General features: G+C 42.0%; 1 long non-coding RNA gene across 1 annotated transcript in view; it reads right to left on the bottom strand.

Annotated features, from left to right (window-relative positions):
• Nucleotides 1-3,633: 3,633 nt before the first annotated feature.
• The window catches only part of LOC128838334 (uncharacterized), a 126,881-nt gene continuing 116,943 nt past the window's right edge, over nucleotides 3,634-13,571 (bottom strand). Inside the window, exons 2-3 of the long non-coding RNA XR_008445156.1 lie at nucleotides 5,914-6,159; nucleotides 3,634-4,151 (exon numbers count right to left, since the gene is read on the bottom strand). This is a non-coding gene — a long non-coding RNA (uncharacterized LOC128838334). The remainder of the gene's footprint in view (nucleotides 4,152-5,913; nucleotides 6,160-13,571) is intronic.

Below are 13,571 nucleotides of genomic sequence, written 5' to 3'. Positions count from 1 at the left end.
GCCCCAGTCCTCCAATTGATCCAAATGGACAGATTCCAGCACCCTCAAAGTATTCCAGTGAAATCAATGGGCTCCACCCACACAATCATTGGCAGTAAATAGGCGAATAAAAAGCAGACTTCTGCCTTTCCAGTAACGAACAAGAGATGGGGGTCTTAGAAAGGAAGCACCTGTGACTCATATCCTTTAATGGAACGGTTTTTCTTTATGTAACAATAGCTATAATCACAGAGAACTCTTGCTACAGAGGCCCTAAGCATCATTTTGCTAATTTCCATGCAGATTATGCATCTAAATATTAATCTGTACTGCATTAATGAATCTTCATTGTAACCACTTTCCACTAAATATTCAAAAATATTTTCCCCATTCTCGGAAGGGGCCAACCAGAGGATTAGATTTTAAAATAAAAACCAGGCATACCTCAAGTACACAGTCATTAATTTCATGTCTAACATAAACAATCCATTTGCAGCTGTGGGGTCAGCATAGACTTTACGTCCCAGTTCTCAAACACAAGGGGTTTCTGCCTGGATTGATTATTAAAGGATCACTCAGTATCTTTAAAAGACAGATCTTCTATTAGGGTTAGGAGGGTAGAAAGAGACTGGATACACCATGTATGTCCTCCTTTTTGGAATCAACATAATCTATACTGAAAAGTCACATTTCCTGGAATACAGTATCCAAATGGGGTATTATACCAGCATATAGACCATTATAATTGTGTAGAAGATTCAGCCACTGGCTGGAGGCCCCATAATGGCAGCCCTTCTGTCTTTGTTGCCCCCTGCTGGCAGTGGTCTGTTCCTTCTTGTGACTCAGCCCTCCAGCTAGGCCACTTAGGGTATGTCTACACTGCAATTAAAAACCCATGGCTGGTCTGTACCAGCTGACTCAGGGTAAGGGGATATTTAATTGCAGCATAGACATTCGGACTGGAGCCTGGGTGCTAGGAGCCTGGGTGGTGGGAGGGTCCCAGTGCTCTGACTGCAGCCTGAGCCAGGCATCTACACTGCAATTAAACAGCTTCTTAGCCCAAGTCTGCTGGAATGGGCCAGCCACAGGATTTTAACTGCAGTGTTGACATATCCTTAGAACATCACTCCTTCTGGAGTAACAAAAAGTCCAAACTACAACCTAAAATTAAAGGGCTTGTCTACATTACAAGTTATTGGGCAGCAAGCCAGGGTGTGAATCTATAGCACACCAACTTGCCATGCAGCAATTCCCCATGTGAACACAGCTATAACACACCTGAAAATGTAGTAAACCAAGCTACACTCCTAGACTTTCACTAGACTGCAGCAGTTTCTGCACAGGACATTTCTGTGCGACAAGCTGGTGCAATGTAGATTCACACCCAGGCTTACCAAGCAATAACATACCATGTATGCAACCCCTTCCTGTCCACCTACCTGATCTGGGCTAAGTAGACCTTGCTCCTTTTTTCCTGAAGCTTATAGAGCCCCTCCTTCAGGGCGAAGGTAGGGAATCCAGACCAGCCTTCTCCTGTGTGTTCCCGCCCAAGGTCCGAGTGATAAGCATCTAGGTCTGTTTATGTTCCCTTGTTGGCTCCTTGGGCTGCTTTGTATCTTTACCTGCTTGTGGGCCCTTGCCTTGGAGCTGCATTATCCAAGTCTCTCTCCCTGGAGCTTCCTCTCTCCATGTGGCTTTTCCCAGTTTTTTGCTGAGGAGCTTTCCTTGGGTGGCTCCTAGCCTCTCTGGCAGCCACCTGGAACCCCTTCCCCCTGCTGCCCTCTCCGCCTTCAGGGTCAGTCCCAAAGTATAAGCTGCCCACTGCATCTCTCTTCTCTAAGTCCTCCCCTGTAGGCCCTGCATTCCTTCCCTTCTGTGAACTACACAGTCTAGTTCTCTCTGGCTGGGTCCTTAATTACCTGTCTTCTCCCCAGGTGCCAGAGCATGGGCTAATTGGACTCGCCAGTACCCCTTAACCCTGAGAGTGAGAGTTTATACACATACACACACCCCACATTTTACCAGTTAGTTTCCCCACGTAGAAAAACACGGAGGCTACCTCTGGTAGAAATTGTACCACTTCCAATGCCACCGGCAAGGAGGGATCAGCTAATCTTTCAAAAAGGTCTTAGGGCAGAAGAACAGAAGTGAAAATCATGTGCAGGGATAAGCACTGGTGGAGAGTTACCCTTTTCCAGTTTATTTCTTCACTTAGGGCCAATTTTTCAAAACCCATCCCTGAAAAGAAAAGCCAGGAAAAAGCCAGCACCAATTCTGAAGGCAGCCCTACACTCTCTCCTCAGCCCCTTCTCAGTTCATCATGTATTGCTTGGGTCCAAAAGGAAACACCCCCTACAATGAAAAACTCCGCTGAATGAGGCAGAAACAAGGACTAGAACTTGGCTCTTCCAAATTTCATGATAGAACCCTAATGACTAGACTATAAAATGCTTGTGAAAACATGCACAAACACATATATTTTGTGAAAATGCTCAAAAGGTTTTGTTTTGTTTTTTTCAAATGAGGAATTAAACCAAGTTTCAAAATGTCAAAAATTGCCACCAAACGGAATGTTTTTTTCTTCCAGTCAGCTTTAGTTTTAAAACATCCATTCATTTCCACCTTTCTTCAAGGAGTACGGATTTCGGTTTGCAACGTCTGATCAGTGCTTAGATACTGCAGTGATAGGCGCATTGAAGTTTTCCCACTAAATTTAGCTCAACAGCAAAACTTGAAACCAAAATTTCCTTAACTTCTTTCACCCACTGAAACCAAGCTACAATCACGTAAGTCACTATCTTGGTGTGGCAAAGACCTAATTTTGATGAAGAGGTTTTCTTTTTCTTATTATTTATATTGCAATAGCAGCTAGGAGCCTAGTTATAGACTGGTTCCACTCTGTGCTAGGCTAAGTACAGAACAAAAAGATGGCTCCTGCCTCAAAAAAGCTTACAACTGAGTCAATCTAATTCTAATGAAGTGTGTTAGAGTGAAAACCATAGTCCTCCATATAGGGAACAGATACAGGAGTGACAACAGTCAAACTCACCCTGACATTCAACCCTAGGACTCCCCACTAAGACTGCTAACAGCCAAAATGGCAATTAGCAGCAGCTGACTTGGTTGTTTTGTAATATGAACAACTGCATTAACCCTTAACCACAAGCTCGAGGCATACTTCTTTTCATATACCAATTTTATAGTAGTGTAACTCCACGGACTTTAATGGAGTCATTGTTGATTTACATGGGTGTGAGACTACAGCCTCAGCTCTAAAACCACTTAGCAGCTGTCTGATGGTAACAGATTTCACTATCTCAGCTAGATTCATACCACTGATTTAGTGGTAAAAATCTAGAGACACAATTTGAGCAATGAACTTACTAGAGTTTTTGGAGAAATTTTGTTACTTGAAAATTTCAAACAAACTCACTCTGAGGCTTGGGAGCATGACTACATTTCAAAAAAATATATAGCTTTTCATATGCTAGCTGGTTTCCCATATTCACAGTGCCACTCCTTGTTCACATAATAGCAGCCTACAGTGAATATTAGCTATAATAAAAACAACGAAATAGGAAGTTTGTGCTGATTTGCATGGTGACATGAGGTATCATCCCTTATGGGAAAATAAAGAAAGAGTGTGTATTAATAAAAACACTGCTTTTATTCACAGACAAACCCACACCAACACACAGACACATACAGCCATCCACACAGTTGGTGGGGAGGAAGGAATGGGAGGGGGATGATTTTCATAGTTGAGTATAGCTCCAGCTTTCATTGAAACAGCTGTCTGTGGGGGTGGAGTGTAGAGGAAAGCATGAAGTGCTAGAAGGTGGAGAGGAATGAGCAGGGGGAGTTTGGAAGTGCATGGGAAAGAGTTCACAATGCTGCGAAGGGGCAGGCGGGCACGCATCTGCTCAGTCTGCAGTGTTACAAGAGTCGGTTTGATGCTCCAGAACTTTAATCAGCCTCTCTGTGGCATCCCTGTTGTAAGAATCCTTCTCTTCTCTTTCCCGCTTTTCACTTTCCCTCCACTTCTTGCATTCAGTATTTTCAGCCTCTGACTGCTGTAGCACGATCCAGAACATATGTTCCTTGGTCCATCTCGGCCGGTTTCTTATCTTGCGCAGAAGCTGCTGTAGGGCGGTTGTTTCTCAAGGTGGAATCTGGAAACACATGGGTTCACAATAAACAGAAGAGCTATTGTCAGCTACACACATATTATTGAAACAGTAACATTAACACACTGCTGGTAACATATTTATCACTTTCTCTCAGTGACCCTAGGCAAATACACCTGAGGCAGAAGACCCCAAATGTGGGCAGGAGCATATTTTATTGTACTGAAGCAATCTGAAAAGGTTGCAGGTCACTTAAGGGGGGCAACACTCTAAACTGTTCCATTTTCCACAAGTAGTGGTCATTATGGAAGATATCTCTCTCCTGAGGGTAAGCAGAGAAGCAAGGGTGCATCTGCTACATGCTTGTGGCTTCCACCTAGGGCCCTCTATTGCTTGCTTGTGTCCCTGACCAAGATTGCAGAGTGGCATGGGAAAGTGTCTTTCAATGGGGAAAGGAACAAGGCAGCTCTGCCAATGAACCTATGGCAGAGGATTGCTGTGTACCTAAAGGAAAATTTCCTAGAGATCTCTGTTGAGGATTCCCTTGAAATCTCAGATTGCATCAACTCCCTGTTCCGCCATACTGCCTAGCTGTGTGGGGGAATGCCGAGCACATACAAGCAAAGCCAGCCTTCCACATGTCTCTGTCCTCAACCCACTGTAAGCTGTGTGCTATTTGGCTGTAGGTATCAAAATTCCTACAGCTTGTGCACAGCTGGGACTGGACAGACTCTTCTCCCCAAGCACTCATCAGATCAAGTAGCTCTGCAGTGGACCAAGCAGGAGATCATTTGCTGCGTGCAGCTGCCTTAGTCAGCTGGGAAGATGAGATGTGAGCTCGGCATATCAAGGAAAAAGGACAGGGACTTTCAAAATTCACGGGGCTTTAAAGGGGGAGGGGTGGATGGTTGTTTACCTAGCATCAGGGCAGCAGAGTTGGAAGTGCTGACCAGAGTGGCCAGGATGAGCATTGTGGGACAACATCCAGAGGCCAATAACAGCACAAAATTCAAGAATGCTGTCCATACTACCATATGGCGCTAAACCCTCAGCGCAAAAACCCTTATACCTCTCGGAGTGGTTTTATTGCAGCACTAAAACTGAGGAATTTCGGCGCAAAAAGTCACTTGTCAGTGTAGACGCCCATGTTGTTTTAACGCAAAAAGCTGACTTTTAAACACAAAAACTTGCAAGTGTAGACCAGGCCTAAGGCTAGGTCTACACTACCCGCCTGAATCACCGGGTAGAAATCGACCTCTTGGGGATCGATTTATCGCGTCCCGTGGGGACGCGACAATCGATCCCCGAATCGATGCTCTTACTCCACCAGCGGAGGTGGGAGTAAGCGCCGTTGACAGGAAGCCGCGGAGGTCGATTTTGCCGCAGTCCTCACAGCGGGGCAAGTCGGCTGCAATACGTCGAATTCAGCTACGCTATTCACGTAGCTGAATTTGCATATCTTAAATCGACTCCCCCCTGTAGTGTAGATGTAGCCTGAGAGTGTTCACACAGGGGTTATACCAGTATAACGATACCTTTATAACTGTTAAAACTTTCCCATGTAGACAAGCCCTTAAGAGTCCGTTCACTAGAGAGATCATTGTTACACTCCATATCAGATTGAATGGGGCAGGGAGGAAAGGAAATAGAATAAGACTCTTTAGACGTGAATTCTCTGATCCACTCCCATATTCCCCCCTTATGACTCTTCAAGAAGCAGAGCAACAGGGTTATATATCTGTTCATTATTCAGCTTTGCAAATTGCCATCTCCATGTGGATATTGCTGGTTACTAAGAAGTGTGTACCTTACAAAGGTGTAATTAAGGAGGCATTAAGATGTTTTCACCAAAAAGACAGTTTGTTCATTGCAGCTGCACTCTTTTTCTACAGGTTAACTACTTAGCAGTCCTTGCATGTCCTGGAGTCAATCTGTAACTAAAGGATGAAGGAGAGCGGGCGGTTCATCTTCTGTGTTCTCGTTCATTACCACATTGCTCAGTAGCTCAGCTGATCCTCATCACATCATAACCAGGGATCACACACCAGTGGGGCTGGAGGAATGAGAGAAAAACAAATTGTTTCCAAAAATCTACCTAATAAGTAATAGTAATAATGAAACAAAGATAACAGAAAGTTTGAACACCTTAATAGCAGCAGGCGCTGGGTTTATTTATTCCCTTTACTACATCACCAGTGTGGATAAATTATCTTTATTACATAAATACTGGTAATTATGCAATAAGCCCTATAGTCACATACAGTACACTTTTTATATTCTGCCTACAGCTGAGGCATATGATTCTATTTTTGTTTTTTAAATAGGAAATGCCTGCTTATCAACAATAGATGTCAGGCTCTGTCCCAGTCCTGACATAAGCTCCATCACACTTTGAAACCTTTCTGCATGATGATATATCACTAGAATGGCAAAGTCATCATGGACTGCACATGCTGTGTCACATCATTTATATTGCTACTATGTTCCAATCAAAAGCAGAGAGAAGTTGTGAGGAGGAAGGGATACTGGATGATATTTTCAGTGTGTTTAAAGAGAACTGCCGTTAAGAAATTTAAATTGAAATAACCTATTTATAATATAGTATTTTTTTTCTGTTTAAATGTGCACATAAGAAATGCAAGAACCATCCCCTATCCTGGTCAGATCACGCTCTTCTCCAAATAGAAATAAAAATACTCCCTATTACAAGAAGCCATCACCATATTCCACCTCTACCCCACCCCAAAAACTCATGGACCCTGCAAAATTCCAAAACCTACTTATGGAATAGTCTACCCAGCCAAGGAGAAGTAAAATTAGTGAAGTACTGCAACTACTCTCTTACCACTACTATAGACAGTATAACACTGAAGTGTCCTTTCCCACCCCACTGTCCATATAGATCACCAAAGTATTCAGACAACCTGCAATAGAAAAGCAGAAGGGAAGAAAACTATCTTCACTGGCAGAGGAAACAGTTTAATAAAGACAAACTCAGACACAAAGAGTCCTACAAACCTATGCCACTGCTGTGAAGGAGGCAGAGACAACCAATGTCTCCTTCACCATTAAGGCATCTAAAGTGCATCCTTCAGAGCTTTTCTACACCATAAAGCCTTGTGTAAACCCAGACTGCCTTCACTCAACCCCTGAACACAGAAACTTCTGCTGCAAGGAACTATCTTATTTTACAGAGATTATCCAAATCTGGGATGACCTCAGAGGACACTAAGAGCAAGCTGAGAGCAGGACCAGAACCACAACATCCTCCTTTCAAGCTATTCAGTCCATTCACCAGTGTAATAGTCAGGGCCAGCTCCAGGTTTTCTGCCGCCCCAAGCGTAAAAAAAAAACAAAAAAACAAAAAAAAGCCACAGCAGCGCGATCGCACCGCTCCACTCTTCAGCGGCAATTCGGCGGCAGGTCCTTCGCTCCGAGAGGGACTGAGGGACACGCCGCTGAATTGCCACCGAAGACCCCAGACGTGCCGCCCCAGTAGCAACCGGAGTGCCGCCCCTTGGTACTGGCCGCCCCAAGCACCTGCTTCTTTAGCTGGTGCCTGGAGCCGGCCCTGGTAACAGTCATGGAATCACTGACAGTCATTAGCATCTCTGACAGGACCCTTGTCCTGGGTGGCAAGAAAAGAAAGAATACCTGGGTTCTCTTCTGATAATTGGGCCAACAAATGTATTCTGGTTGTGAGTTTAATTGTAAGAAGTATATTGAAGTTCATAAAATGTCACAATAACTTATAACAACAAATGCTGATGGGGAAAGGTACAAAAGCAAGACAGACCGAATTAGTCTGAACACAAAGGCCTACTGATACAACTCAAGGATTATATTAAGATCATGTAAGGTAAATGAGAGAAGTGTGGGATGAAAAAAATCAGTGAACTAAAATTGGTGTGTTAGAAATTAGGCCCAATTGGTGGACAAAATAATGATTGTAGGGTCTATTCCACTCCCTTTGGGGTCCTTAAAGAAAGAAACTTTGGGGAGAAAATTAGCTACTAGAGCAAGATTTGCCATCATGGCTGCCACCCCCACCCAGGCTTTAGTCATCCTAATCCTGAGAGATGTCCTGACCAGACTCGCCCAGAAAGAGGGACCCAGATGACTCTACCAGCTCCAGCTGAATCCCAAACGCCATCTGGGATAAGAGATTTTGTCAAACCACCTCCCACTTGTATGTTCTTTTCCTTCCCCACTTTTTTTCTTCCCTCTCCTTTTTCCTTCTGTCTAATAAGGGTTAGCTTAGCTGGCCAAGACTGCATATTTTGCAGCACAGCTATAAATCTGTGAACAGAAAGAGCCAGCTAGAAGCGATGCCCTAAATATGTTGGTGATGTTGGTACAAGCTTGCCAGGTCTTCAAGTGGCTGAATGTGCTGTGCTTGTGTTTCTCCAGCAGGGAGGTTGCATGTGAGAGTCAACGTCAGAGACAGAAGTTGCATTGTCTATTTTTGCTGTTCTTTTCCCTCCCCTTTTGGATGGGTGCCTCTTGTTTTGTTTTCTAGGAAACAGGATTGGACTCTAACAGCAGCAGCAGCTCCAGCCAATCTCAGCTAACTTCTTCTCTTTGCCTCAAAAGGACAGTTATTACCATCTTCCATACCATCTTAGATCTAAAAGACTGTCAAACAAGGAGGTTTTTCTTTCTAAAAAACTTTCTCCAATTAAAGGGAAAGAGAATAAAGGATGTTGTTAAAATAAAAGCCTTACTTAACACATTTCAAATCCTTTTACTGTTTTTCCTTCTTTTCTGTATCTTTAATTAAAAAAATTGAAGACGTTTTACTGGTGCATTTGCTAGGGTACTAAACAGGCTGAGGTCTCTGTATATCAAACCCTGAACCTTGTTAAAAAAATTGTTTAATGTTGGACAGTGACTGGATTATGTTAACACCTTTGACTCTTTGGGTCTATTTATTCCATCTAAATGAATACAACAGTGCCCTACTAAAGAAGGTGTTGACAATCTCTGTTAAGGGGAGTCTACCACTCACTCTAAAATTATGCAATAGTCTAATCAGTACTAAAGAAATCATAACTCCATACTTGAGACCTCAGAAACGTGGAGTGTCTAGCCTCCTTTTTCTAAGCCAGCTCCTCAAGCAAGAAACAGTCTCCTGTGCCAGTGGTCAGTTTCCAATGTTCTTTGATCACTCTCACTCAGGTGTCAGGGCATGGTACAAATACAGCACTTGTTCCTCTGGTGGAGGAGCTCCTCTTTTTAACAGCCAACAGAAGTACATCCATACTCAGCCTATTAGACTTCTCCATGACATTTGATACCAGTGCGACCAAATACTCCTGTCCCACATCCAAACAAGCACAGGAGTGAATGTAAACAATCTGAATGGCTTGGGGCCTTCCTCATAGACTGAGCCCCCCATAGTACGTCCTCTTCTGAGATTGCCACAACACCACTATAGGAGTGTGAAAAGATTAATCAGATCAGATGCAGGCTGTGAATCTATACACCATTTGAGATTTAAAGTGCCGCTGTATTAAGAATCAGATCAATCTTGAGCAGGGGAATGAATTTGTCCCTTCTCGAGCAAGTTTAAACATGCTTAGATCTGTGATTGATAGATGTGAGTGACGGCTGCATACTCCAGGGTGACCCTGTTCATGCTGTCTCCTATGACAATGATTTCAGAATAAATTGCCCTGACTGACAAAGAAGAATAAAAATAAATGATTCTGAAAACCCACTCACTTAACTTGTACCAACATGATTTTGCTCCAATTAAATTTACCAGAATGCAGCCAAATCAATCTAGCAGGTCTGAATTTTGGTGACTTAATCATTTTCACTTTAATTAGGTTGTGCTAGATGGGGGTAAACTCAGAAAGGACCATGTTGATTTTGAAGTGCAGTTATCATCTGAAAAATAACATGAAAATGGGGTCCTATATTTATTGTCTCTGACTCCTGGTCAAATATGCTTAGAAAGATTTTTTTTTCTGAGGGGAGGGGGCTATGGAGACAGAGGTTTAGTTTGGATTTTTGGGGAATAGTGGTTGTTTGTTTTGACTATGTGATAATGCCTAGAGATCATCCAGATCTGGGCCCTGGTGTGTTAGGCACGGTATTAACACATAGTAAATGACAATCCCTGCTCCCAAACAGTTTACAACCTAAAATACAAGACACAATAGGTGGATGAGACAAGCAAGTGGGCTGGTGTGAGGGAGAGAGGTGATCAAAAAACAAGAGGATGTGTGCTATTCTTAGCAATCAAGAGCAGTAATCATGGGTCTAAACAGAGCAGGGGGTTGGTTCTGACTTCAACAAGAATAAAGATTCTGTAAATGGAACTTAGACCTAGATCATCAGAGAGATTTAGACACTTAACTCCAATTGAAATTAATTTAGGTGCCTAGCTCCCATCGATTTCCTTGGGAGTTAGGTACCTAAATACCTCTGAGGATCTGGGCCTTAGTTAACAATTCTGTTGATGATCTGTGAACCAGAACACAGTCCAGTACTCTCTTAGATGTGCTGTTTCTTCTGGGCTAATGTCTTACTTTTTGTCCCTAAAGTAAACAGATATGACTCAGAATCCAACAGTGAGCAGATCTATTAAGGAAAAAGGTGCCATATTTACATAGTCACTTTTATTACCCTAACAGCATTTTCAAGGAAATGGGCAATCGAAATTTAATAAAACAGCTAACAGAGATGGTGTTACTCTTTGCTACTGTTAGAAAGCCAAGAGAGAAGCAAGAAACTAAGGGAATGTGCAATACTCATAAAGCAGCCAGACAGGGAATGCAGAATTAAGAGTCTCTTTCCTACCCAGTAATTTTGATTGTGTTTCCATTAAATTGTCTAGAACTGAAATGTCATGACTATTGCACAAACTAGAACAGTGAGGTGTGATTCAATATACTTCTGAAAATATTTATTATCAAGCTAAAATACTCAGATAATTTATTCAGAAAGGAACTAAATGTGGGAAAAGTACCTAACACTTATAACTGGATGTTGACAAAGCAAAGTTGGTTGGATAGACTAAATAATAAAGGGAAAGAAATCTTAGATTTTAATTCAAATGTAGGTGAATATGTTCAGGGATGAGATCTGACCTATGTGGTGTTGCATAAAAAAAGGCACAGAGAGCCAGATCCTCAGCTGGTAACAATCAGCATAGCCATTGACTTCACCAGAGCTGCAATGACTTACTCCTGCTGAGAATCCTGCCTGTAGTCTCAAGTGGGAGAAGACAAAGGATCTGTCTATACTTTATACTGGCATAGCTATATTGGGGGTTCTACACTAGGGGTTAGCTATGTCAGTCAGGGGTGTGAGTTTTTCAGACCTCTGAATAGCATAGCCATGTCGACCTAACTTTTATGTGTAGACCAAGCCAAAGGAGGTGAGTGGGCAGAGTTAGGGTTAGCAGGAGATCAGAACTGCAATGTAAACAGTGGCAGAGTTGGTTAGACCTTTGAAAGTGATGATGAGGACTTTGAATTAGGCTGGTTCTACACTTAAAAGTTAAGTTGACATATCTGCATCGTTCAGCTACCATCATTCTTCCATCAGTGTAGGTTGCAGCTATGCTACATGGTTATGTCAGCATAGCTACAGCGATATAGATATACCACCATAGATAGGGTGGTATAGTCCCTGTAGTGTAGACATACCCTTAGTTACAGAAAGAAGAGCCAGTGAAGGGACTTGTGGGGAGAGAAAGGGGAGATGCGATCAGAGTGTCATCTCACACCATAGCTCCATAAAAAAATTTCTGATAATTTCTTCTACCCACTTAACAATTTACAAAGGGACACAGTAAAGATACTACACTATCTGTTCACAGCATGTCTGTCTCTATCTATTCCTCTCACTTTCTGCCTTTTATCAGTACAAAATCAATTGTAAATAATAACTGATTTCACTATTTTTAGATATATTCAGATATTTAAACTATTAAAAGCTGACACTAGTAGTAATATGCCAGTTCTACTCACTCTTTAAGCAAGCTGGTATCCCTGGTTCAAATTATGCCTGGATTTATTCTCTGTGCCCCCATAATATGGTTGAACAGGAAGGGAATTCAGGGAAGAATTTAATCTCTTATATTCCAATATACCCAAATTACAGCACTAATAGATGGTACAATTTGAAAAAATCTGTGGAGAAATTCTCTTGTTGGTGAACTCAGTTTACTCCAATTATCAGGCACACATTCTGAATAAATGTTTACAAAGTTCTCATACTTTATTTGACTGCCAGACTAGCCTGCAATGACACCGCCATCAATAGATACAGAAAGCACATAATCACCAGGTGGGTGCATGTTTTCTTCACTTCAAAAGCTTGTCTTCTGGCCAAGAATTTCTGTAGCACATTCCAGCTGTATTCGTCTGCCTTACAATTAAGGTGTGTATAATCGATTAAATTACCCTTCAGTCTAGAATAGACCCAGACAGGAATCTAGTTTTACGACCCCAACTACTAACAAACCAAATTAAGTTAAACTGATATTAGCCACTCCTAAATCATTTTAAGAGTGTCCACAGAAGAGGGTTGAATCACTAACTAAATCAATTTAGAAACCAATGTATTATTATTATTTGTATTATTGTAGTGCCTGAGACTAGTTCGATTGGTGCCTTTTCTGTGAGAAGACAAGCTCTATGAGTTATCACCATTTACTATTTATACTCCTATTGAGTTCTTCACCCAGTGTCCCCTTTCCTCCCCAACAAAAATAATGAATTGCTAAAGAGTAAATGCAAATAATTCTAGGACAGCACTTAAGGAATGGTCCTGAGCCTCTTCTAATCCCAACAAAGTCAGTGGGAGCTGAGGGGACTCAGCACCAGTCTCTATATTTGTACATATTTGAAGTGCTGAATGCTGGACAAGTCAAGAGTCTGATCTCACTTCTTTTGTTCTAATAGCAGATTTTGGTCAGGTTTCCTATTCAACAATAAAGACTGAGACACTTCAGGGACATAGCAGATGTAATGAAAAATAAGTGGTCTCTATAATTGTCCGTTAGCAATTCAGAAAGGTCCTGTGTAATAGGTAAACACTATATGCGTTTAATTTGGGGTGCTGTAGATATGTTCAAAGCAAAATGGCCCTATTGCATATACCAAAGTTAAAGTTCAAAACAGAGTGTTCACTAATCATTGTACCTTATGGACTGACCATATTAGCACAGCAAGGAAGGAAGGAATTGTGTCGAGAGTCATAAATAATAAGTGCAGCATACTGAATACTGTAATCTCACAAACTATTTGTTTTCCATATTACCAATGGAAATAGCTGAAACAAATTTGTAGGATTTAATAAGCACATATTTTGTTTCACATGGAGGAATCCAAGGCCAAAGGTACAGTTAAAATGTTAACCAAGCTTATACCTTCTGGATGCTGTAACTACAGGTATAAAAGGTTAGGAATTATTGCCCTGGGGGGGGGGATGCCCCACAGTTTGAGGACC

The sequence above is a fragment of the Malaclemys terrapin genome, chromosome 5 (genome assembly GCF_027887155.1).
Source record: "Malaclemys terrapin pileata isolate rMalTer1 chromosome 5, rMalTer1.hap1, whole genome shotgun sequence".
Lineage (NCBI taxonomy): Eukaryota > Metazoa > Chordata > Testudines > Emydidae > Malaclemys > Malaclemys terrapin.
This window is presented reverse-complemented; position numbering and strand designations above follow the sequence as displayed.